The sequence below is a fragment of the Protopterus annectens genome, chromosome 17.part0, assembly GCF_019279795.1.
Source record: "Protopterus annectens isolate FY-2018-M chromosome 17.part0, PAN1.0, whole genome shotgun sequence".
Classification (NCBI taxonomy): domain Eukaryota; kingdom Metazoa; phylum Chordata; order Ceratodontiformes; family Protopteridae; genus Protopterus; species Protopterus annectens.
In genome coordinates, this window is record NC_056751.1 from 824,581,008 (window position 1) to 824,603,672 (window position 22,665).

A 22,665-nucleotide genomic window follows, 5' to 3' on the forward strand; every position below is an offset into this window, starting at 1 on the left:
TTTGAAACTTTTATCTTACCTAGTGTAGACATTTTTTCTGGTATGTTTTATGTAGCTAGTTAGGGCTATTGACATTATCATCTTTATTGGAGTTTTCAGCTGCTTTTGCTGTATTTAATTCTGCCTCTTCAGGTTCTTAGTTATGGCAGGCAAGGCCTGTGTTTTTAAAAAGCACAGTGCCTGTGCTATAAGATCCCACTACAGGATCCTCACACTCTCTGTGTACTGTATAGGGGTATCCCATTTGGAGGTAAAATGTGAGTGTCTGCCTCTTTTGAGGTCAGGGCTCTCACTGACAGGTGAAAAAACTTGCCCTTAAAGGCCTTCTCTCTGCCCAAATGTTAGTTCCAGCCTCTTCCACTTTGCATACTACGTCTCCTTCCTTGAAGTTAGAGAACCCGATAACTACTAAAGAAAAGGAGAGAGGGGAGCAAAGAGAAGGAAAACAAAAAGGAAAGTACTGAAAAAGGTTTCTGGATCCATCAGACCCATCCAACCTGACACTGAAGACCACGAGACATTTTGGATCCATTAGACCCATCCAGCCTGACACTGAAGACCACGAGACATTTTGGATCCATCAGACCTATCCAGCCTGACACTGAAGACCACGAGACATTTTGGATCCATCAGACCCATCCAGCCTGACCTTGAAGACCACGAGACATTTGGATCCAGCCAAAAAGGAACTGCTTAGGATCTGCTGGTGTTTCTTCCAGGAGCCAGTTAGTCCTGTGTTTCACTCTCCAATATTGTAGGATAGACCCAGTCATCAATAATCCAGGCCACCTTCTGTGGTATCTTCCTTCAGGTTTTTTCAGTCATCGAGGAGCTTCTGAGAAGCCGCCATCAGTAGTCTGATGCAAACATTTCTCTGGACTCAGATCCAATGGGGGACCTCCTGGCACCTACCCCATTTGTGTCCACTGGGCCAGTCCCAGAGATCTCAGCCATGATCACTCTGTCTCTGATCTGATCTGAGGGTCCAGTGCCCATGGTTCCAAGTGACTCCTGTGAGAGACCTTGTTAGAGCAGATAGTTCTTTGGACTTGTATTCCAATGATTTCCCACACCATTTCAACTCTGACTCCATCGGATCGGGAAGAGTCTTGGGGCTGAAGTGTCAGGGCTGAGGTATGGGGGTCAGAGTTGACTCTGTTTTCAGAGCCATCCCTACCCTTAGGTGTTTCAGCCCTGGACATGTGGGTTCAATGTCCACCTTGGAAACAAGCTAGATCAAGGCTGAGGATGTTCCTTCTTTGACCTCTTTGGGTCGGGGGGTACATCTTCAGCACTGATTCCGGCTTAAGCTTTTGAGAGGGTGCTCTCCAGGTTCAGAGAGGAGGAGTTTCATACCCACTGTGCTCCACCCCTACCCCAGTGGGATCCTGTTGTCATGTCCACTCATCCTATCAGACAGGGATAGTCAGCCTCTTTAAGCCTTGAGCCTTGTGTTAAATAGTGAACAGCTTAGTGTTCTTAATAAAGGTTTATCCTTTATTCCTGCAAGGAGGGCTGACGCAGCAGAAATGTTGAAGGACTTAAGACTACTTGGCAAAAGTCTTTCCCTGAAGTGTTTGTTTCCTACAGATACTACTGCAGGTAATAAAGGACATAATATATACAGAAAACCTAGTACCTTTGTTCCAGCTTTACCAACAGGTATTCAACGATTCATAGATGTATGTGAAATTGCTTTTAGAGAATTAAACAACTTAACTGATACTAGTATGTCATTTTATAACTTGACAGTAGATGAACACAGAGCCCTGCAAGAATTACAAAATATACATTCAATAGTTATTAAGCAGGCAGATAAAGGAGGCGGTATAGTGTTAATGGACAAGGATTTATATGTCACACAAATGGAGAAACTTTTACTTGATACGCATACATATCAATGCATTTCCAAGCCTACTGTTAACGCTATTATAGATAAAGTTACTTTCTTAATTTTTGATTTACTAATCACAAAATTAATAGATGATTCACTTTTTAAGTATTTTAATGTGTATAAACCACTTGTTCCCAGGGTATATGGCCTACCAAAATACACAAAATTTGTTATCTCCACCCATGCGTCCTATTGTTTCAGGCACTGGGTGGTGTACTGAACCTCTCTCTATTTATGTAGAGGGATGTTTGCATGGTTTGTTGGCAAACTGCCATACAATATTGAAGGATACAAAGATGTTTTTACAAAGGCTTTATGATAGAATGGAAAGTGTTGATGTTAATGAGAATTTTGTCCTTGTTACATTAGACATTGAATCCTTATTCACTAGTATACCTAACACCTGGGGTGTTGACAGCGTTAGGGATTTTCTTTATGTTAATAAGTGTTTCACCAACACTAAGATACAGTTGATTTGTAGTCTCTTAGAGATTATCCTAGAGAACAACATTGTTATGTTCCAGGAGCAATTCTTTTTGCAGAAAGTTGGCGTGGCCATGGGCACTGCATGTGCAAATAGCTATGCCAACTTGGCTTTGGTCAGCTGGGAAGAGCAAAATGTGTTGTCAAACAATAATCCATTCTTTGGACAAATACTTTGGTATGTCTGCTTTGTGGATGATGTGTTTATGCTGTGGAGAGGCTCTGGTATTGATTTGGCACAGTTTGTGGAATATTTGCATTCAACTACTGATTTTTTAAGGTTCACTTACCATAGTTCCAACACTGACATCAGTTTCCTTGATGTGCAGATTAGTAAATCTGTTTTAAATAGTCTTTGCAGTAATATTTATTTTAAACCCACTAGAAAAAATACTCTTTTGTACAAATCTAGTATGCACCCTAGACACGTTCCTAGGAACGTGCTCAAGGGTCAGGTTTTTAGAACACTGCGACTGCATAGCAGAGATGAAGATGCAGTAGTTGCCCTATCTAATTTAAAAACATAATTTTTACATAGGGGATACTCACTTGCAGACATTGAACAGACTATCTCTAATGCCTGGAAGCTGAGAAGCACTAGATGTAAACCTTATTTTAATGCTGGTGATGCTGTTGACAATACAAGATATACTAACAGAACTAGTAATGATTTTAGAGTGGTGTTTCAGTTTTCCAGCAACATCAATCAATACTTAGATGTAGTCAAAAAGCATTGGTATTTGCTACAAGAAGTGCCTGGACTGGTAGACAAGGTCGGACATTCTCCTATTTTTAGTTTTAGAAATAATAAATCCCTTAAACAACATCTATGTCATGGTGAATTATCTAGAACTATTATTAGATCCAATCGGCATGGTACTTTTCCATGCAGGAATTGCAGTGCTTGTCAATTTATATATGGCAAAAATAAATATGTACATCCTACTAGGAAATTTTCTTTCTACACTAATCAATACACTGATTGCAGATCTACAGATGTGGTCTATTATTGTTTTTGTGTACAATGTCCTGCTTTTTATGTAGGAAAAACAAATAGAATGCTTAAAGATCGTATTCTAGACCACCTAAGAGATATTAGTAATAATAAACCATCAAATGCTCTAGCCAATCATGTTATGTCCAATGGCATTCTCATTCCTTTAAGTTCTTTGTTCTACAACATATTCATAGAAACCCCAGAGGTGGTGACATTGAGAATATCACAGAGGGACATGAACAGAAGTGGGTTTTGAAACTTAATGCTGAAAAGTATCCTGGTTTGAATGCTACTACTTCCTTGGTCCCTTTTTTAAAGGCTAGACATCTCAAGCATTAAGATTAGCTAAGTTCTTTGAAAATTAGTCTAATGTATTTAACTATTAGTTTCAAGTATTCTATTTAACTTTTCCTGCCTAGTATTTTTCCATGTTTTATAATGATTTTATAAGTTTTTTAAGTGCTTTCTCATGTATAGTATTTGATTCCTTCTTGTACAATGTTTTTAAGCAATGCTTTTTTTTAGTTTGAGCATCAGGCTTAATTGTTTTTCACTGCTACTTAATCATTGTGTGATTTTTATTGATTAATTGGCATTTTATAATCTCTATTTAAACCTGTGCATTTTTTACTGTGGTGTCTGATGAAGCAACTTCGGTTGTGAAAGCGCTTACCACTTTGTACTTTGCTGTGATTAAACGTTTGCTGTGTGTTATCTTGGTGCATTTTTTACTTTTTACCTTTCATTTGGATTTATTTCTGCACCAAGGTTTTACCCAACACGGTTTCTTTGGTTTTCTCAAGCCTTGAGAGTTCTCACTTGGCAAGTTCTCCCTCCAGTTCTTACCCTTCTAGGAAGGTCCTACTGGGGAAGGTCACAGGTCTTGCAAGAGGAGGCATCTTGATTCTTCCTAGAGTGTGTGATTGAGGGCATCAAGATCCCCTCCAGCAGATGACTCCTTTGGAGATGTTCTCAAATGGATGCAGCAGAGAGGGGGTTAGTCCATAGAAATTCCTTCCCCATTAGAGCCTGTATTCCTTGAGGCTGGTCATCTTCTTGGTTGGCCCTTCCCACTCACAAGCTCATTGACTTGGTCTTTCAGTGGATCTGGAAGGAACACAACATGGTTGTGCCTATCCAAAGAATACATAGTAAAATATTGGTTGCTCCTAGGAACAGGTCCCTGTAGAGAATGGGTCCCCCTGTAGATGTCATGGTGGTTGCAGATGCCCCAAAAAGGAGCTGTCAGTCCCTTAAATAGAGAGTACAGGGCACTGGACAGATTTAAGAAAAGGACTTTTGTGTCGGTAAAGTTTGCTGTCTGTGTGCTGAACTGTTTGACCCATATGTCTCGGAGGGATCTGACTAAAGAGCTGTTCCCATCACTATCTGATATCCTGCCTGCTGACATCCAAAAACTGTGGGATGACAGCTATCTACTTTGCAATCAATGTCCAGTGTGTCCATGTGTTTGCTTTCAAGCACAACTGATGGCATGTCAAGAGCAGCAGGCACCGACATTCCTATTCACCTGTGTCAGCGATCCTTGAGTTCTTAGCTTTAGTCTTTAATGAAGGAGCTAGATGTTCTTCGTGTTTCACTGTTGCAGTCATCACATTTGGGGTTATATGCCTCAGTCGGCCCAAATACCAGAGACTTAGTATTTCTGCGTCAGATGCTTTTGCTGCAGGACTGACGTCAGGTCGTCAGGGGTATAAAAGCAGGCAGCCGACGCCATTACATCAGTCTTCCTTGCCGAGGAGCCCGAAGTAGAAGCAGTTCACACGAGTGCTGGTCGGCCACTACCTGAGTTTTTGTTTACGAATTGAATCATCCTGAAGTCTTCTAAAGCTAAGTACCCCGTTGGGGATCCTTTTTTCTTGCTCTAACCGATGTCAGAAAGTTAACAATTGTCTTGCCTGTGGAAAGCAAATACCACACCAAGATTTCCATTCTTACTGCTTCACCTATTTAGGCCCAGACAACAATGTACCTCGCTGTCACTTTTGTGCCTTGTTCAATGCCTGAACTATCCATCGTCGGGCCCTTATTGTCACTAAATACTTTTGTTCTCTATCTCCATATTCTGAAATGGCTTCGGTAAGCCATCCAACTACCGATATTCCAAAAAAACTTAAGGATAAAGACAGAGACGGACTGCACAGGTCCAAAGCTGCCGACGACCGTTACATTAAGCTAGTTGCCAGTTCGCCGGTACTCAGTGAGGTGCTTTCGCAGCCCCTGATGCCTGCTTCAGTGGTTCCGCAGGCCTCTACCGAGACCCGTTCAGAGTCCAGTATGCAACGAGACTCTTCCTTGACTATGGAACCGGCAGATGTCTCTACCTTGGATGGGTCTGGAGCCGCTGAGCAGGCACCGGATTCTGAGGAAGTTCTTCGCACTACTAATGTTCGACACAAACCAACTTCTTTTGCATCTTCAGTTCTGTCTAAAACGACCGATTTTCTAAGGCCAAGAGTACGCACTACTCTTGGAAAACTGATGACCAAAGCGCATGCACCTGCTCCCTTGCCACAACATCAAATGCTTAAAATGGCAGAAGACCTTATTATGCTGATTAGGGGAAGCCAGCCTTCCCCTGCTAAGAGAAAGAGACCTGTCCCCAGCAGCTTCTTCAGACTGAGAGTCCGACGACTCTGAGGTATCTGATTATGAAGACATGCCCTTATCTGCTTGAGGATTCAGATGCAGAGAAATCCATTCCCTCTGCCTCTCCTCCAGAGGACTTTTCTTTTGGTGAAACCTTACATATAAGGTAGCATTTCCACTGGGAATGACAAGACTATCCTCAGTCCAAAAAGAGACTCAGAGAATTTCTAGATTTGCCACAGCATAGGCTTTTAGCAATACCCCGAGTCCTGGAAGTTGTGGATGATGTCTTTATGGAATCTAGTCTTACTCCTGATACTTTACTCCCTGCTCCTAGAAAACCAGACAGGTACTACAGAGTACCTGACTCTCTCAAATTCCTTTTCAAAAATCCTACTGCTGACCCAGAGATCATCTCCCAGGGTAGGGTTACCGTAATTCTTTGTATGTAAAAAAAGGACGAAAAAATGTGCTGCTACCAACACACATTATTTCGTCCTCTTATGTTGAAGAGCAAAAAAGTCTTAGTCTTGTAGGACTAAAAGTAAAGACCTTTTTTCTTTGCTCTTCAACCTAAGAGGACGAAATAATATGTGCTGGTAACAGTATACCGGTAAACGAGCCAATCAAAACCTCGAACAGCGGACACTCTTCTGTTCAATGCAGAACATCAAGCAGTTCCGCATTGAACAGAGCTCCGCTTTTTGATTGGCTCGTATACCGGTATACGAGCCAATCAAAAACGTGCACAGCAGACCCTCTTCTGTTCATTGCGGAACATCAAGCAGTTTCGCATTGAACAGAGCTCCGTTTTTTGATTGGCTCGTATACTGGTATATGAGCCAATCAAAAAAAAAAAAAGCGGAGAAAAGACTTCGAAATAGGGATGTCTGCTTTTTGAAAATTCTGCGATTTGTCCGGGTTTTAAAACCCAGACAAATCGCAGAATTTTCAAAAACCGCCTGGACAGGAGCCCAAAAAAAAGGACGTGTCCGGGGAAACCCGGACATATGGTAACCTTATCCCAGGGGCCTAAAGGTATCAAAGCAACTACAGCTAAGAATCCCATCCCTTCGGACAGGGATTCCGGAGCTTTGGACAGATGGGGTAAGAAAGTATACACCTCTGCAACTCTCGCCGTTAGGGCTTTGAATTGTCAGTTTCACATGCTGAAGTACCAACAACATATTATGAAACTTATTAAACAAAAAATAGCAACCTTTACAGACCTGTGCAGAAAATAAAGAATTGCAAGAGCTTATGCATTCTGCAAGCCAAGTCAGCAAGTATACATTGCAATGTGGCTTTGACGCCCTAGAAGCATCTTGCAGGGCAGCAGTCACTGGTTCTGTACTGAGAAGGCATGCTTGGCATAAGGAGCAGACCTTGCCAGACCATGTCAAATCAAAGTTATTAGACGCTCCTTTGAACAAGGGCAATCTGTTTGGCACCAAAGCAGAAGAGGTTCTTAAAAAGATGGAAGAAAAAGCTAAATCTATGCAGACAGTCCCAGAATTCTTACAAGTACAACCTCCTAGGTATTGTAGGCATTGCCTATCAAAACATTGGTCCTTTCCAGCCCCCTCAAGGCCACCTCAAACTAGACCCAGGGGAAACGGACCCCCCAGACTACAGTCTCAGGGTATGCAGAGATCAATGGAGTGCCCTCCACCTCCAAAGCAGGGAGTGCTAAGCCACCCCCTAATGGAAAGAATTCACAATGACTTCTCTACTCCACTCCCCACCTCTGCCCAACTGCTTGTGCCCCTAGGAGAAAAACTTGCCCTTCATGCAAAAAAATGGATGTCCATCACCAAAGACAGATGGATCCTCAACACTGTATCCCAGGGGTACAGATTTTGCTTCCACCTCTCTGCCAACCCTAAAAGGGTTCCCAGACCTTCCTCCAAACCAGTGGACAGAGGCACAAAACCAAGTTCCTATTCCTGCTTTCTATCAGGGCAATTCAACCTCTTCCTGCAGAACAGATAGGTCAAGGATTCTATTCCAGACTTCAGAATTTCCTGGTACCCAGAAAAGAGGGCTTTTGGCACCCAGTCGTAGATCTTTCTATTCTTAACACCATGTTCATCGTGCATACAGCTGCAGTCATAACAGATGGGTTCTCCTGCCGTCAGGTGGGTCCTCGGTCGGCCGAATTCCAAAGTCTAGGTCCGGCGTCGGTTGTCGTCGCTTCTTCCCTGACGTCAGTGCGAAGGGGTATAAAGGAACCAGCCGACGCCATTTTCTTCAGTCTTTCTTGCCGCGCGGTGCCCGAAGCAGAAGCAGTTCGCAAGTGCCGGTCGGCCAGCTCCTGAGGTTACGAAAATTTTGAAACCGAAGTCTTCTTGAAAGCTAAGTACCCCGTTGGGGAAACTTTTCTTGCCTCAGACCGATGTCAGACAAAGTTAATAATTGTATTTCTTGTGGGAAGCAAATACCGCATAAGGATTTCCTTTCCATCTGTATACCTTGTTTAGGCCCAGACCATGACGTCTCGGTCTGTCACTTTTGTGCTACATTCAACAAACACACCATTACGCGTCGGGCGGAGTTCGCCCAGCATTATTTTGTGAAAGCATTTAACTATATTATGTCGTCGGATACTCCGACTCCAGTTTTGTCTAAAAAAACGCAAAGATAAGGACCGACACACGAGGTCCGCGGCCTCTACCGACACCACGCCAAAGCCGACTACACGTGGTCCGGTTCTCAGCGAGGCGCCTACGCAGCCCCTGACTACCGACGACACTTCTTTGGTGGTGTCTCCTGTGCCCGGGGTCGCAGGCTCCTCGGCCCACACCCCGACTACAGATACCGAAGCCACTGTTGGCGTTGAAACTCAAAATGTGGACAGGTCCACCTCCACCCAAGGTGTCTTCAGACCTTCCTCTTCTTTCTCCATCAAGGCTTTCACTAAGTCTAAAGCAACCATGCACTCTAAGAGACAAGCTACACAGGGCCCATCTCCAGGCCCCATGCCTAAAAAACAGATGCTTAAAATGGCTGAGGATTTAATTACTCTTATCAGAGGTTCTCAGCCCCCACCAGACAAAAGGCCCAGAGTGGAGGAAGATTCCCCCTCCTCTGATCAGGGCTCCATTATTTCAGAGCACTCTGATGATCAGGAACATTCTTACTCCCCTTTTGAAGACTCTGATGTGGAGGAGTCCATCCCTTCTGTATCCCCTCCAGAGGATTACTCATTTGGGGAAACTTTGCATACCTTAAGGGAACACTTCCACTGGGAAGGCCAAGATTATTCAGATTCCAAGAAAAGGCTTAGGGAATTTCTCTTGCTACCTCAGCACAGGCCTCTGGCTATACCTCCTGTCTTGGACATCCTAGATGATGTTTACTCGGAGGCCTTCCTTAACCCGGACTCTCTACCTCCAGCTCCAGTTAAGCCTGACAGGTACTACAGGGTTCCTGACTCACACCAATTTCTATACAAAAGCCATGCTGCTGACCCAGAAACCATCTCACAGGGCCCCAAGGGAGTTAAGGCCTCCACTGCTAAAAGTCCATTACCTTCCGAGAGATTCCAGATCCTTAGAAAGGTGGGGAAAAAAGGTATATACCTCGGCTACCTTAACTATGAGGGCCTTAAACTGTCAGTTCCATATGCTAAAATACCAACAGTTTTTGTTATCACAATTGAAAAGTAAAATGTCACAACCTGAACAACCAGACTTGAAGGAGTTGCAGGATTTGATGCATAGTGCAGAACAAGTGGGTAAGCATACCTTACAATGTGGTTTTGATGCTCTAGAGGCCTCATGTAGAGCTGCTGTTACAGGATCAGTCATACGTAGACATGCCTGGCTCAAGGAACAAGCCTTGCCTGATCATGTCAAAGCTAAATTACTAGACGCCCCTCTTCAAAAGGATGTAGTATTTGGTGCTAATGCTGAGGAGGTATTAAGGAAAATGGAGGAAAAGGCTAAATCAATGCAAACTGTGAAAGATTTTCTACAGGTACAACCCCCACGTTTTAGTAGAAATTGGCCTTCCAAAAATTGGTCCTTTCCTGCCACGGACAGACCCCAAAGAGGCAGATATAGGCGCCCGAGGGGCAAAGGACAATCCCAAGGATCGTTTAGAGGCAGACAATGGCAAGCTCCTACACAAAGAAGTGGTGAGGATAACTCACAATCTTTCAGAAAGCAAACCCAATGGCTTTCCCCTTTGCATGCCAAGCAAGTCTCAAATGGCAGCCCCCTTAGGAGGAAAGCTGGCATTATTTTCAAAAAATTGGCATATTGTCATAAAGGACAAATGGATCCTGGACATTATAAACAGAGGCTACAAATTCCATTTTCACACCCTTCCAAAAATGAGAGGCATGCCAAACCTGCCACACAATCAAAGGGCAGAGGCACAAAGGCAAATTACAGATCTCATAAACATGAAAGCTATTCAAGAGGTACCTACGCACGAACAAGGTCAAGGTTTTTATTCCAGGCTATTTCTGGTACCAAGGAAGGGAAAAGATTGGAGACCTATTTTGGACCTATCCATCCTAAACACATTTCTACTCGTACCAAAATTCAAGATGCTCACTCTACAGCAACTTCTTCCCATGCTGGGCAAGGAGTCTTGGCTGGTAACATTGGACCTCAAGGAGGCATACCTGCATGTCCCAATCAGACAAAATTGCAGAAGGTACCTCAGATTTCTTGCAGGTTCAACCCATTATCAATTCTCTGCATTGCCCTTTGGCTTATCTACTGCCCAGAGTATTCACGAAATGCCTGGCATCAGTAATTGCCTACTGCAGACTTCAAGGGATACAAATATACCCTTATTTGGACGACTGCCTGATCCAAGCGGACAGCAAGCACATTCTTCTGAAACATCTGGCTTATGTAATAATGTTGTTGAACTCTCTGGGATACACAGTCAACAAAAAGAAATCAAGGCTAATACCCTCTCGGAAGATAATTTTCCTGGGTGCCAACTTGGACACAAGCACCCAGATGGCCTACCTCACGCCAGAGAAGCAGGGGCAACTAATTCAATACTTCAGAGCACTAGCAAATTGCACCAGGCTGACTGCAAGGAAAATCCTGCAGGCTCTGGGATTCATGGCATCTTGCATCTTACTAATCCCATGTGCAAAGCTGCATATGAGGAAACTACAATGGTACCTGAAAAACATATGGTCTCACCACAGCCACAGTTTGGAAACAATAATACCACTAATTCCATGTCTACAAAAGGAATTTCTGTGGTGGGCTCAAGCATGTCAAACACAGGTCTTCCATTTAGCAAGCCTCAAGCAAATCAAGTCATCACAACAGATGCCTCGGACTACGCCTGGGGGGCGCACATGACAGATCGGTGCATTCAGGGCAAATGGTCCCAAAAAGAAAAGCACCTTCACATCAATCAAAAGGAAATGCTAGCAGTAATAAATGCTATTATAGCTTTCAAGGACCTTCTACAACCAGGTCAACTATTGATAAGAACGGACAACACCACAGTTATGTGGTACATAAACAAACAGGGAGGAACACATTCTTACCCCCTATGCAGACTGGCCATGTCACTTTGGAACATGGCCATGGACTTACAAATGGAACTACAAGCACAGTACTTGCCAGGCAAGGAAAACACGCTGGCAGACAACCTAAGCAGGAATATGACAGATCCACACGAATAGAAATTGCATCCAAAAGTTTTTACAGAAATAATCCAAGAATGGGGAAGGCCAGACATAGATCTCTTTGCCTCCCACAAAAACCACCAATTGACAAAATTCTGCTCAAGGATTTTCCATCCAAAGGCCTGGAGAGTGGATGCTCTCTCTTTCAGTTGGACATCAATGACAGTTTATGCCTTTCCACCTCTTCCTCTGCTGCCCAAAGTTCTATTGAAAACCAGAGCAGACAGACCAAAGATGATCCTCATTGCTCCGGACTGGCCAAGGCAACACTGGTACCCACTCCTGAGGAGCCTGACGCATTCCCCACCATGGACCCTGCCTCTAATGCCACTTTTTCTGACTCAGCACAGCTTCAAAACTCTTCACAGCCAGCTAAAAACACTCAATCTAGCCGCATGGAAGATTCCTTAGCATCACAACAGGCCCTACTCTCCAAGGAGGTGCAGGATGTCATTTTGGAGGCCAGAAGGCCATCAACTAGAAAAGCTTACTCCACAAAATGGAAACGGTTTTGTGTCTGGAATGAGAAAAAGGGCCAGGATCCTGGAAAACTGAATTTACCTCAAATACTACAATATTTGGCTGAGCTGCTAAGCAGTGGGCTTTCATTCTCCTCCATCAAAATCCATGTCTCAGCCATTTCTGCAGAATACAACACTGATCTACCCTTATTCTCTCACCCTCTCTTAAGACAATTCCTCAGAGGGGCTAAGAATCTAAGACCTCCAAGGAAACAACCAATACCTGCTTGGGATCTTAATTTAATTCTGGAAAAACTGACCTTGCCTCCCTTTGAGCCAGCTGCCTCATCAGATTTGCAATATTTGTCCTGGAAAACAGCTTTCCTTCTGGCTATCACCTCAGCTCGTAGAGTTTCAGAACTACAGGCTCTCATGGCTGTCCAGCCTTTTATCATCTTCCATCAGGACAGTTTCCTTACGAACCAACCCGTCCTTTATGCCTAAAGTGGTATCCAGGGTAGCTTTAAATCAAGCCATACATTTACCTACTTTTTATCCTAATCCTCAAAACAAAGGGGAGAGATTACTACATTCCTTGGACATCCACAGACAACTGCGTTATTATTTGGACAGAACAAAGCCTTTCAGAAAATCAGAACAGCTCTTTGTGTCCTATGCTGTAGGAGCTCAAGGAAAGCCAATTTCCAAACAGACAATCTCAAAATGGATAGCCCACTGCATACGCTTTTGCTATTCCTTTCATGGCAAAACTGTACCTACAGGCATTAGAACTCATTCCACCAGGGCCACAGCCACCTCTGCAGCTTTCCTCAGAGGAGTTCCTACCAAAGATATTTTGGAAGCAGCCACTTGGAGTTCTGTGCATACCTTCTCCAAGCACTACAACCTACCATTATACTCCAAATCTAGAGCAGGCTTTGCCACTGCAGTCTTGCAGGGCATTTTGTCTCCTCCTAGTTCCACCTAGTGCCTACCACCCCTTTCTTAGCTTTGGGATTCTACCCATCTGTTATGACTGCAGCTGTATGCACGATGAACATAGTACAGTTTTGTACCTACCATAAATGTAGATGTTCGAGTGCTAATACAGCTGCAGTCCAGGTTTCCCTCCCTCTTTCCCCTCTTGGGACAGGCCTATAGGCTAACATATCCTCATACAACCTGGTTGGGGTATTCATTTATGATGTATTTGCTTGCAACTACTGTATTTTGATTATATTGCACTGCATTATTACACAAATTTATGTATTGCCTTCCTTCTGGGGGCACCTGACATCTGGGGCAAGAAAAACTGAAGAAAATGGCGTCGGCTGGTTCCTTTATACCCCTGTCGCACTGACGTCAGGGAAGAAGCGACGACAACCGACGCCGGACCTAGACTTTGGAATTCGGCCGACCGAGGACCCGCCTGACGGCAGGAGAACCCATCTGTTATGACTGCAGCTGTATTAGCACTCGAACATCTACATTTATGGTAGGTACAAAACTGTACTTTCATGGTGGTACCAAAATTCAAAATGCTCTCCCTGCAGCAGCTTCTACCTATGCTAGCCAAAGATGCCTGGTTAGTCGCCCTAGACATAAAAGAAGCCTATCTGCACATCCTTATAAGGGAGTCATGCAGGAAATGTCTACGTTTCAGGGCCAGATCTATGCATTATCAGTTTTCTGCACTTCCTTTTGGCTTATCCACTGCTCTGAGTATTCACAAAATGCTGGCTCCAGCCATTGCTTACTGCAGGCAGAGAAATATCCAAATGTACCCGTACTTGGACTGCCTGATTCAGGCGGACAGTCAGAAAATGCTGTTGCAGCACCTGACATTTGTCAAAAAAAAAAAACTAACATCCCTGGGGTACACCATCAAAAAAAAGAAATCAAAACTAGTACCCAGTCAAAAGATTGCATTCCTGGGAGCAAGCTTGGACACAGCATCCCACATAGCATTCCTCACTTCAGAAAAACAAGCCTATATGACAGACTGTTTTAGTCAAATAGCCACCAGAACCCAGCTATCCGTAAGGAAAATCCTGCAGGCCCTAGGGTTCATGGCCTTATGCATCCTACTAATTCCATATGCCAGACTGCATATGAGGAAACTTCAATGGTACTTAGTCTTTGGTGCCAACATTCTCACGACCTGGAAACTGTCATTCCTATCATACCATATCTAAGGACAGAGTTTCTTTGGTGGGCAGCAGCATGCAACCCCAACAAGGGACTGTCCTTTACTCAGCCCCACGCCACCCAGACCCTAACCACAGACTCATCAGACCATGCCTGGGGAGCACACATGGACGGCAAGTGCATTCAGGGCCACTGGAGCCCAAGTCAAATTCATCTGCACATCAACCAAAAATAGATGTTAGCTGTGCAGCATGCTCTGACAGCTTTCAGATCCCTACTCTCACCAGGACACCTGCTAATAAAAACAGACAGCACACAGTTATGTGGTACATCAAGCAGGGGGGAACCCACTCTGCAGGCTAGCCATGGCCCTGTGGAACACTGCCTTGGACATGCAAGTCCATCTGCAAGCTCAGTTCCTGCCAGGCAAACAAAACTCACTGACAGATGACTTAAGCAGAAATCTCCTAGACCCACACGAGTGGCAATTACAGCCAAGCACCTTCAACCTTCTGATTCAGAAATGGGGGACCCCAGAGGTGGATCTCTTTGCCTCCCCCTGTAACCACCAGCTCAGCAAATTCTGCACAAGGAATCCTCACAGCAGGGCCTGGAAAGTGGATGCCCTATCTTTTCAGTGAGTAAATCTCTCAAGCTATGCCTTTCCCCCTCTGCCCCTTCTCTCCAGAGTATTACTCAAGGTAAGACAGGACAGACCAAGGACAATTCTGATTACCCCAGACTGGCCACGCCAGCACTGGTACACACTCCTGCGCAGCCTGTCACCGGTGCCACCCTGGCACCTACACCAGAACCCAGCTCTGCTCTCTCAGCGGGGGGGGGGGGGGGGGCAGATTTTGCATTCACAACTGCAAACCATAAATCTTGCAGCCTGGCTTATTCCTTGAATTCTCCCCCTTGTAACCCTAAGCAAGCAGGTCCTGGATGTCATTCTTGAAGCTAGAAGACCCAGTACAAGAAAATCCTATGCTGATAAGTGGAAAAGGTACTGCTCCTAGATTCAATCTAAAGGAGAGGACACAATTCTGCCCTTCCTGCCTCTAATCCTGGATTACCTAGCAGGTCTACTACACAAAGGCCTGTCCTTCTCCTCCATTAAGATACATGCCTGTGCCATTTCGGCTCATTACAACACTGAGCCCCCTCTCTTCCGCATCCTCTTTTCAAACAGTTCCTGAGAGGGGCAAACAACTTAAGGCCGCCAAAGACAGCACCCACCCCTGCTTGGGACCTTAACTTTGTACTGGAAAAGCTTGTGCTTCCCCCCTTTGAACCTGCAGCGTCAGCAGAGTTAAAATTCCTCTCTTGGAAAACAACCTTGCTTCTGGCCATCACTTCAGCAAGAATAGTGTCTGAGCTAAAAGCACTTATGGCTGTGGAACCCTTCATTATTTTCCATGCGGACAGGGTTTCCCTCAGGGCTAACCCTTCCTTTATGCCTAAAGTGGTGTCCATTGTGGCTTCGAACCAATTCACCCATTTGCCAACCTTCTTCCCTAATCCTCAAAATAAAGGAGAAAGAATCCTGCACTCCTTGGACGTGCACAGACAGCTCGGATTTTACCTTGATAGGACAAAGTCCTTCAGAAAGTCTGACCAGTTACTAGTCAGCTTTGCAGCAGGGGCAGAGGGCAAGGCCATTTCAAAACAAACACTTTCCAAATGGATAGCACACTGCATCCATTTCTGCTAAAAGCATCATGGGAAACCAACCCCTCAGGGGGTCAGAACACATTCCACTAGGGCAACCTCTACCTCTACAGCATTTCTCAGGGGAGTCCCTACCAGGGACATCCTGGAAGCTGCTACCTGGAGTTCTGTACACACCTTCACCAAACACTTTCACCAAACATTACCACCTGCCTATCTTTTCCAAATCCAGGGCACGTTTTGCAACAGCAGTCCTGCAAGGCATACTAGCTAGCCCTAACTCTTCTTGACTGCCTCCACCCTTCTTCAGCTTTGGGAATCTACCCAAGTGTGATGACTGCAACAGTGAAATACGAAGAACATAGTACAGTTGTGTACACTTACCATGAATGTAGATGTTCGAGGGTATTCAGTGTTGCAGTCCTGATTTCTCTCCCTCCAGCCACCTGGTTTCTCGCTCTCCTTTTCCTCTCTATGGCTGTTACTCACCCCTTTCAGGGGTATTGGTATTTACATTTTACTGGTGGTGTTTTCCTCACCATAACTTAGCTCCCTGTTTGGGGGGCTCCTGACATTTGGGGCAAGAAAAACTGATGTAATGGTGTCAGCTGCCTGTTTCTATACCCCTGACGACCTGACGTCAGTCCTGGAGTGACAGCATCCAGTGCAGAAATACTAAGTCTCTGGTATTCGGGCAGACTGAGGGCTACCTGCAGGCAGATAACCCTAGTGTGATGACTGCACCAGTGAATACACTCGAACATCTACATTTATGGTAAGTGTACACAACTGTACTTTCTCATTACCCCCTTCTGGCCTCATCAGGTATGGTTTCCCTTCTTATGGTCTTACCTCAAGTATCCCCATAGATACTGGATCCCAGTCAGGACCTCATCTCTCAGACGTCAGAACATCATCAGCCCAATCTCCATACCCTACTACTAACTGCATAGTTTCTCCACTTGCAGTGATTATAAGAAAGTCCAGGGTAGTTTCTCCAGTACGCTACATAATCTTGGCCTCTCAGAAAGCTTCCACAAAAAACGTCTGTAACAGTAAGTGGAAAAGATTTTTGATTTGGGCTTCAAAGGAGAATGAAAGAAATCTTCTATTTCTTCTTCAAATTTATGGAAGGCTTTCATGAGGGGTATGTTCTTACTAAGATCACCAATAAATGACCCTTCACCCCCTTACAATTGTCCTTCAAGGCCTCACTCAGAAGCCGTTCAAGCCAGCCGACAGTTGTGACTTGAAATTTCTTTCCTGGAAGACAATATTCTTGGTAGCCACCATTTCAGCCAAGAGTATCTGAATTGTATATTAAATCGTTTTTCATAAAGACAGAGTTTCCCTAAGAACTAATCCCATTTTTTATGCATAAAGTAGCAAAAGAATCCAACATTAACCAGTCCATCCAGTTACTGGTTTTCTTTCCAAATTATTCAAATAAAGAAGAATGTTACATTATCTTGATGTTCATGGACAGTTGTGTTTCTATCTGCACAGGACAAAAAAAAAAGCACAGAAAATCTCTTCAACTTTTTATAGCCTTTTCAGCTAATCACTTAGGCCAAGCAGTATCCAAGTTCACCTTGGCTAAATGAATAATTGATTACCTTTTTGTCAGTAAACAGTAGAAATGCAGTGGATTACCTCATCCACATAAAGCTCACTCTTCTAGATCCATGGCCACTTCATCAGCCTTTCAGTCAGAACCTCAGTTGAGATATGTGCTGTAGTCACTTGATCTATGACTCATACATTTGTCTCACATTGTAAATTGGACATTGCCCCCAGAAGCAGGACATCCTTCGACTCAACAGTTCTCCGGCATGTCCTTCCTTGGGTGCCAACCAGGAATTTCATAGCTGGGGACTCTGACTCAACAGAGAGGGAGAATGAAAAGGACGACGACAGATGTAAAAGTTATGTACTTACCTTAATTTGGCATCTGTGTTGTCCTTTTTCGTTCTGCCTCATGTCCCTCCCATCCATCCCCCCACCCTAAGTCCTTTCAGGAAGTTACCTAGAGGATTTTGGAACCCATAGTTTCATGGTTTGGGTCCCAAATTCTTTGATCAGTCCTATTTCGCTCTCTGGGATGTAACTTGTTTTATAGGGCAACAAACTCAATCTGAGGAGTTAGGGAAGGTATGATGCATTTTGGAGAGGGAGGAGCTCGAGGCTTGTATCCTAAAGTCTTGAAAATGTGCCCGAATCAGATCCAGCATTGGATCCAAAGACGCAGCAGTGAGGAAGAATGATAATGGACAACACAGTTGCCAAGTTATGGTTAGCACTCTCGTCTGAGAGTTTGTCAGTTACAACAAATCTCTTGTCGCACTAACTCACATATTTTTGAATCCATTGGTGTCTTGCTCAATACAGTCACTCCAACAGCGTCTCTCTCCAGGGGTCAAACAATTCATTTGCAGGTCAGAAAGACCATTCAAAAACCTTCTGTTTCAGCTTGCTTAATCCTCCTGTCATTGATATCCCTGTCAGCAGCAGTCATTTTAGTACTGCTGGCAAGGTATCATATGAGGATTTTTCAGTGGACACTAGCAACTTAATGGTCCATTCTCCACCAGCCATTATCTAGTCAAGTCAAAATAATGCCTGCTTGCAAAATTTACCTTCTATGTGCATCCACATCAGTCAAATATAAGAAGGCCGTCCCTTTGTTCTCCCTCAACCCAATACCATAGTGACCATGAACACCTGTCAAACTTGGGAGAGGGCACATCTTGGAAGGACAGTTCAAGGCATATGATTCCCCAAAGAGGCCAACATGCATATCAATGTCCTAGAGATGAGAGCTGTCCTCCTAGCATTGTAGGCCTTTCAAGAAACTCTCCCTGCTTGGGACTATTGTGATCCAGGCTTGACAATATGTTGGTAGTCTGGTACATCAACAAATAAGGGGAAGCAGGTCTTAACCTCTTTGTTGAAAATCTATGAGTGTGAGGCAGTGGGAGATCTCATCCAGTTGTTTTCTGATAGCAACACACATTCTAGGGAAGTCCAGTGTGATTGTAGACAAGTTAAGTAGGTCTATCCTAATGCCTCACGAGTGGTCTGTCAGCATGAAAGTGGCGGAAAGGATTTTCCATTAGTGGGGCCAGCCTCGCTGTGATCTCTTTGCATCTCCCCTCAGCAACAAGTGGATCAGGTTCTTTGCCATGATTCCCCCAGTGGGGGAGTCCCCAAAAAGACTCTGCACTTCATGCTTGGCCTTCCTGTCTCCTGTACACTTTTCGTTATTACCCTCATTCCCAAATTCCCTCAGAATGCATCTCGAGCTGAAGAGCACAGTTATCCTTATTGCCCCTTACATGCTTTGTCAGATGTTGTTCCCTTTCCTTTCACATCATCTTCTACATCCACCCTGAATCCTGGATTTGACTCCAATTTATTTTCTCACACAACAGATGTGATTCATCTGGACATTTCAGGCCTCAAATTGACTGATTGGTTTTCTCTAGTTCAGTTGATTGCTAGACAACCCAGGCTCTCCTCCCCTGTCGGTCATATTCTGTTATCTGATAAAGCCTCCACTGGAAAAGTTTACAAAAGTAAATGGAAGAGATTTGTTGTTTGGGCACATAAAGAATTTAGACCCTTTTTCAGCATTATTTTCTAAGGTGCTTGACTTTTTGGCTAGAGTTTTCATTGAATGTGCTATAGCTCCTCAGTTGTGAGAGTACAATTAGCAGCCATTTCTAATTTTCATATGGGAGTAAATAATTCAACTTTAACATCTTCCAAACTTTGCAAAGCCTTTCTCAGAGAAACTTACCTACTTAAACCTGCATTAAAGGATCCTGCCGCTGCTCCTTCGGATTTAAACATTGTCTTGCAAACTTTAACTCACCCCCCTTTAGAACAATCAGCTAAGTGTGAACAAAAATGTTTGACCTGAGAAGCTGTCTTTTACTTCTGCCAGAAAAGTTTTGGATTTACAGGCCATGTCATCTAAACCTCCTTACTTGATTTTTCATAGGGCTAAAGTATCTTTATGAACCAGTCCTTCCTTTCTCCCTAAAGTGGTGTCAGAATCCAGTATTAATTAGTATCAACCTTCCAGTCTTTACAAATTTCCTCAAGCAAAGGAGAATATTTGTTACACCTATTGGATGTTCACAGACCGTTATGTTTCTGTCTTCACAGAATTAAAATTTTTAGGAAATCAGAACAATTATTTGTTTCCTTTTCAAAATCAAAATTAGGCAAACCGGTTTCTAAAGTGACTTTAGCCAAGTGGTTGACTGACTGCATTATGTTTGTATATGATAAAGTGGGTTTGCCTTTACCAAAACCAGCAAAAGCCCATTCCACTAGATCTGTGGCAACTTCTTCAGCTTTTTTGTCTAGAGCTTCCTTGGATGAAATTTGTGTGGCTGCAACCTGGGCTAATCTTCATACCTTTATTACTTGTTACAAATTGTATCTGGTCTCTAGGGGAGGGGGCACCCTTTGGCTCTGCTGTGCTCAGGAATATCCTTCCTTAGGTTCTTCCACGATTTGGGTAAGTAGGGACTCTGTTCAAACAGATATGTACTCACCATAATGTTCCATCTGTGTTATCCATTTTCATTCTTCATCAGCTTCCCTCCTACCAACCCCCTCCTTGCTTTACTCTTGAAAAGATTTAAGGATGCTGCAGGAAAGGCTGATGTCCTTCTATTCCTATGTTGCAGTATTCTTGGTGCGGGAAGGCGACTCGTACATCGGCTGCTATACAAAAGCTTCATCTTGGCTGTTGCAGCTGCGTAGGACGTCACGCATAGAGCTATAAACCAGGGACCTTAAGTGTGACATCTGCACGCACAATCCTCAGAACTTTTCAGCCGCAGACGACATAGCATCGTAGATGTCGGATTGACTATAGATAAGTAACCCGTTGAGTTTTTGCATTTCTAATTTTTTTACCAGTCTTTTGCATTGCTTAGGCTTGGTTGTTGTAGCTTTCAGCTGATGTCAGGGAAAAAGGGAAAGTGCCAATGCGGGTGCCAAATTCCCCATAAGGACGCTCATGACAAATGTGTTTTCTGCATACCCTGGGAACATGACCATAACGCCTGCCCTATTTGTAAATCATTTGTGCCTAAGACCTTACATAGTCGAGTGGGAGCTTTAAACCTTTACTTAGAAAACCAGCGCTTCAAACGGCTGGCTCTCAGGATGGATCCCACTTCAGAGGCTGCCCAAGAACCTCCGCGTAAGAAGGCCAAGATGCCTAGGCCTTCATCGCCTGCCACTCCGAACCCGGACGCCCCACCAACTACCGATGTAGGAGTTGAGTGCTCGACAGATCCGTCGACTCCATCGACCTCCCTCGCAAAGGCCGCTTCACAGCCGATGACCAGCATGTCCACGGAGCTTTCTCAAGACACCGACGCCGGTCTGTGTCGGGGGGGGGGGGGGAGATTTGGTGGTTCCTTTGAATGGAATCCAGACCTCGGATACAGCCACTGCCAAACCCAGCTCAAGACCAACTCCAACCAAAAAGAAGCCGAAAACAAAACACACAACGCCTGCTTCTGAAGGCCCTCCAGACTGGGAGGCTTTCACCTCTTCTCTTATGCAGGCATTTATGGCCCTTAGGCCTTCTGCCTCACCCACAACTACGTTGCCTCTGCTAAGCCCTAGGCCTCCCTCTGCTTCTTCCATTCCCATGGCTCCCCTCCTTGAGGAAGAAGAACATGACTCTACCTACTCTTCTTCGGATTAATCCATCTTTTATGCATCCCAGATTGCTTCTCCCAAGGAATACTATTCTCTTGATGAGGATTCTGTGGAAGGGGATTCTCCACCTGAAGACATTACATTTGGTGAAGCCATCACCAGAATGAAAGACTATTTCAAATGGGATACTTCCCAAATGACAGAAACCCAAAAAAGATATTTTGAACTGCTGCAAGTGGAGTCCCCCTCCCCTACAGCTGTGTTCCCCCTGTTCTTCCTGCATACTTGGATGCCTTTACTGCAGCCTCTAGGAACACCTGACTCTCAACCTCTTGCACCTAAGCACCCAGACCGCTTCTACAAGGTGCCAGAGGACCAAAAATTCCTCATAAAGCCACCCTTAGCAGACCCAGCAGTGAATGCCACTTCCCCTGATAGACAGTCTAGGTTGTTACCCTCTGCCTCCCTATCGCCCACGGATAAAGATAGCAAATCCATGGATAGGATAGGCAAGGTGGTGTACACTTCTCCACTTTGACTTTCAGAGCCATTAACTATCAAACACACATGACAAAGTATGCCCTGGACTTAGTATCCCAAGCCACCTCTATGCTGGCTTCAATTCCTGACAGTGCCATTAAAACGGGTATCTCCTCCAAATTGTCCTTAGCACTACAAGTGGCTAGACATTCCATAAGATGCAGCTATGATGCTGCAGAAGCTTTTGCTTGCTCTCAGCATCTGTCCTTAGGAGATATTCCTGGCTTAGACTGCAGAATTTGCCAGAGGACTTCAAGTCCAAAATCTTGGACGCCCCCCCTGGATCACAACTTCCTCTTTGGAAAGCAATCTGCAGACTTTTTTAAGAATCTGCAAGAAAAAAGCAAAGAATTACAAGATATTAAACATCTCCTAGTATCCCCTATACCCAAATTTTATAGGAATTACTCGGCTAAGACTACCTTTGTTGGGCATAACCTGCATTCTGCTGCCTCCTCCTCCAGACCCAGAAGAGGAACTAGAAGACATTCCTCATCCAGGCCCA

The 22,665-nt window shown here is 44.4% G+C and overlaps 1 protein-coding gene across 1 annotated transcript in view; it reads left to right on the forward strand.

The window, feature by feature from the left end:
- The window catches only part of CTR9 (CTR9 homolog, Paf1/RNA polymerase II complex component), a 1,518,941-nt gene that overhangs the window by 984,104 nt on the left and 512,172 nt on the right, over window positions 1-22,665 (forward strand). The gene's annotated exons all lie outside the window — the stretch shown is intronic.